Source organism: Cloeon dipterum, chromosome 1 (genome assembly GCF_949628265.1).
Source record: "Cloeon dipterum chromosome 1, ieCloDipt1.1, whole genome shotgun sequence".
Classification (NCBI taxonomy): domain Eukaryota; kingdom Metazoa; phylum Arthropoda; class Insecta; order Ephemeroptera; family Baetidae; genus Cloeon; species Cloeon dipterum.
This window is the reverse complement of record NC_088786.1, coordinates 40831852-40836659: the sequence shown is the minus strand read 5'-3', so window position 1 is coordinate 40836659 and position 4808 is coordinate 40831852. Positions and strand designations below refer to the sequence as shown.

The following is a 4808-nucleotide window of genomic DNA, read 5'->3' as shown; positions in this document are numbered from 1 at the left end:
GAAAGGTTTTCCCTGTTTAATAAATGAGTGTAGCCTTTTGGAAAAAAAATTTTGAAGAATTCCCACCACTTCTGACTATTGGTTAAAGACTGCTTGGAATTGCTTGAATTTTTTGTTGCTGATGCTGTCATAGTGCAACATTCTTATTCCTCCTTTAAGCATCAACTTTACTTGCTCTCTCCGCGTAAGATGTCTCGATGTGAAGGAACGTTCAGCACTGTAACTTCTTCCAAGCCAGGTGAAAGAGGGTAAAATAACAACTTAATATCATTTTCACTAATTTAACTCCGTAGATATTAAAATCAGTTTGGTGTCAGAAGCCGAGGGATTTTTCCAAATTCCAGAAATTCCTGAGTCCCAACAATTGGACAACTTGCTAGAAAACAATGGTAATTAATCTTTTTCTACTTATTTGACTATTTTGTAAAAAATCATGATCTGGAAAAATTTGCAGTCTCTATAATTCCAAGAGGATCGAAAAGGAACGCTTTTGCTGTTTCAAGCGGGTCTCGATGTCAAGATGGAGAACTGGGTTTTTCAGAAGACTCTCTGATGCCGAAAAGACGAAGGATTATACATCGCAGACTCGAAATCGACCTCGACAGTCCCATTTTTTGTAAGCATTGTGTCTCCCAATTTCAGTACAATATTCCTAACTTTAATTTAGTTTCCGATGATGAGCCTGAAATTTCCGTGAAGCAAGAACTCCCCACGAGGAGGAAAAACGTGGAAGAAAAATCTGAGCCCGAGGAGAAATTGTTCAAGCTGCAATCTGGATTTGTAGACTTTTATGGCTTAAAATTTAAGCAGGTGTAAATTTTTAATCATGTGCAGCGTCTATAAAAGTTTCGAACAGTTTATAGTGGAATGCAACGCAATCAAAGCATATGTAATATATTTCAAAAATGTATTTCTAAAACACCTGATCATTGTCGAGGATTAGTGGAATCGATATATACTTTTTTTCCTTGGAAAAACAATTCAATCAATGACAATACATTAAAAGACAGAATTTATCAAGGCAAATATATTTTTATTATTCAAAACATTAATTTAAATAACTGTATATCCGCATTATTGGTTGGGATTGAAAAATCTGGATGAACATCTTAAATCAAATTACAGGCTAAACCTGTAACTAATAATTGTAATAATATGAGAAAATCAGGTCCTTCATTTTCATACAAATTGCTTGAAAAGCTTATTTATTTGTGACATCAATATTTTGTTATTGCATTAAGTCTTACGCGGTTTCGATAAATTCATTTAATTCATAAAATATTATGATGACACTTCGATCGTTTTATATTTCCCTTATCATAATATGGTTAGTTCTTGTTCTCCGTTGAAATTATGACATAAATTTGATATTTCAAATCTCCAAAACTGAAAGCAACAAAAGAAGAACATAAAAATTGTGCCCCAAATAAGAACGCTCTTCATTTTCAAACCACATTGGAGTTGGCAGCAAACGGGACTGATTAAATTTCCTCTGTTTGCCTCGAGTATCTATACTGCGTGTGGTGTATCCTGTTTTGAGGCCGCAATAAAACTGATTTCCGCTCAAACTGATGGAAAAATCCGCAGTCCGCACAGCCAGAAGAAGCAAAAGTTGAAAAATCTCTGGATAGACTTTTCAAACTCGAAATAAAATCATTCCTATATATTACAAGCAATTTATCGGCTGTCATTACTTAAATTAGGAACTTCAAGTTAAACATTTTTATACTTTCAAGAAATAATGTGATTGATCTTTCTCAGAGGTCCAATATATAGTTCAAACCGTTAAATTCAAACAAAACCAGCTTTATTGACACCTTAACCAAAGAATTGAAACAACTAAACTCATCAAATTGAAATCCAAAAGCAAAGAACTGCGCGCAGCTTCACCTCACACCTTTACGCAGATAAAATTGGCAAACACATTGAACGAGCTCAAATCATATTTATGCGGATTGATGAACATGTCATGGATGCTCTTCTCCGGGTGGAACGAAACGCCAATTGTTTGATACAGTACGGTGATTCCGATGATGGACGTCTGGCAGGGGAATTTCATCCACACATCGGGGTATGTGTAGTTGTCGGGCACAAGGGTGCGGCTGTTGCACCACACCTCGTGCGTCTGGTTTATCGACTCCGTCTGGCCCACCAAAACGTTGAACGTTGTTGAGACTGTACAAAATTATGCATAAAAATGGTGCTCAGCCAATAAAATAGGTTAAATATTTACCTAAGTATTTGGCATCTGCAATTTCATTAGCACTTTGAGGCTCATAAAGTTGAAATCCGAGCTCACAGCAATGCTTGAATACTTGCGTGACATTCTGTCAATTTTTATAATAATCAGCCTAATTTAATTGATTTCTACGCTTTTCTTACAGTCCTTCCATTTGTATTATCATTAAATAGTCCAACATAAAATGTTTTGTTCTTAAAAATCTTAATCTGTCCAAGGTAGTCTAAATGAAGAAGAATCCAATTTTCGAACGAATAATGAATAAAAATTAATGTTTGTGAGTTTACCAGATTTTGCCGGGCTGTTGTTTAAAATGTCGATAGCCGTTTGCTGTCAAATTAATTAAATTATACTCTTTATACAGATTTTAAAAAATGTTATCACATTTATTTGACAAGGAAACTTTTCCGAGAGCCAGCAAGTCCGGCGTAGAGGAAGACAAGGAGTTGGAGGGGCGTACTATCAAAGAAATTAGTATTTTATTTGGTTAATTTTGGAAATTTACAGCACATACCACTGTCGCATTGCCGAGATTGTTTTTGACAATGCTGGAAACCATGTTTGGCTCCTTCTCTTGGCCGCACTTGTACGTTTCGTAGGCAGTCACACACTCGTCGTCAAATTCTAAAATTATTTCTAATTACATGGATTAAATGTAATTTAAATTTCAACTTTTTCCGCTGCACTCGTCGAAAGCTGTGAAGGCCTTGTCCATTTTCTGCGGCTCTTCCTGGGAGATAATTTCTATTTGTCGCAGAGTTGCTATGCCATTCAGTTCACCCATTTCAAACTATCATAAAATAAGTTTAACTCAAAGTCATCAATTATATTTCTTTAAAAAAGAGCAAAATCACAAAAAAACAATCTTTAATGAATTAGTTACCATTCCAACTTCAACACCAATACATTTCAAGAAGCACTACAATTAAAAAAGCATAGTTTTTAGCATAAAAAGGAATAATTATAAAAACTTTTAAATCCAGGGAAATGGTTGTCGTCAAAAAAGCGCTGACATTCAGAAGCAAGTCGATTTGTTCTAACGAAATAGGAAACAAAATTAAATATTGAATTAAAAATTTTATATTGTCACCTGGGGTGATGTTCCAAAGGTCGGCACACTCAGCCTGCATTCCCTTTTGGGTGGTCGAGTTTTTCCGCACATCGCAGAGGAAAGTTTTGTTTTCAGCGCAGTTCGCAGTGGCCAGCAGCATGGATCCGTTTCGAACCTCGAGGTAAACGCAGTCCAAGCCTGCCATTGGGTGTCCAGCCTTCCACCTGATCTCAGGTTCGACGAATTCCCGGTTCAACGAGCACCACCTGAAGTTAGACACGCAGCCGGAAACCGTGCCGGACACCCAGAAATCGCCAGAGGTAAGTTCCGTATATTCTTTATTTAAAAAGAAATTAAACCGTTTTATTTATAAAATTTGTGATTTGTACTTTTGGTGACTTTGGTCAAGCAATTGTATTTTCCAATCGACTCCACGGAGGCCAGGGTCAAGCCGATGTCGCAACAACCTTGCCAGGCCACTGACCAGTTCGACTGCAAAATTGTTATTTGGGATTGTAAGTGTCTTTTTACAAAACTATATAATATACCGGTCCTTTTTTATAGAACAAAAAGTGGCGCCCACAAGCGTCAAACCAATCGCCATACGAGAAAAATACTGAAGCATTTTAAATTATTTTTCTTAGGAATGGCTATTTAAATTAAAATTATATTTATATATACCCTTGAGTTTGTTGGACTCAAAATTTGTCAACTATGCCAAGAATTTGATTTAACATTTTGTAAAATTTATAGTTTCAATTTCATTACGTTCCTCTGGCAGAGGCCTGTCGGACATTGAGCAACGCAAGGCTTTGGAGTTGCAGCTCTCAGCGCCTTAAAACATTTTTAAAAGCTTCGAAATTAAGTTAATTTCTTTTACCTTGCACGCGAAAATTAACTTATTTTCGCAACTCCTGTCGGTCATGATTGCTCCTGTGGAATTCAAAACGAAGCGAAAGTGGACGCAACTCTCGCTGCCATTTTTGTTATCAGGTTGTCCACGCTCCCAGGTCAGACCTGGGGGAAAAACCGTTGGTCCATTGGGCTCACACCACGACCATTGGCCCGGAGGAGAACCCTTCTGCGTGCCAGAGGTCCAGTAGTTAAAATTCGCTTTCCAAGTCCCTAGGAAGAGGAAATTGAATTAATTATATTTAAGAACAGAAGGACTCAAACTAGTGTTGTTGTAGACGATTGTCAAGTTGGTCAGGCCAAACTGCTCGGCCGCATTGTCCAGGTTGAGAGCCTCCATTCCCAGGGCGCAGCACTGTTTATAGCTTTGCAAATACGTCATCTAATTTTATTTAAATTAAAAATTATCTTTCAAATAATAATTTAAACCGGTTTGTTTCCCAGAAGATACGTATATGTGCCAATGTCAACCCAGATTCCGTAAGATGATTTATCTTTTCGAGCAAAAAAAGGTGAGCATAAATTTTATTAGTGAGTCAAATTAAATTTCCTACTTTTCAAGTTCATATCAGCGTCAAACAAAGAAGCCTAAATTGTTCATGATTT

At 36.8% G+C, this 4808-nt stretch overlaps 1 long non-coding RNA gene across 1 annotated transcript; it reads right to left on the bottom strand.

Annotated features, from left to right (window-relative positions):
• Positions 1-2629: 2629 nt before the first annotated feature.
• Positions 2630-3030, bottom strand: LOC135934531 (uncharacterized). Its single transcript, XR_010574125.1, has 3 exons — positions 2912-3030; positions 2754-2863; positions 2630-2698 (listed from the first exon to the last, which is right to left on the bottom strand). It is a non-coding gene; the product is annotated as an uncharacterized LOC135934531 (long non-coding RNA).
• Positions 3031-4808: the final 1778 nt, after the last annotated feature.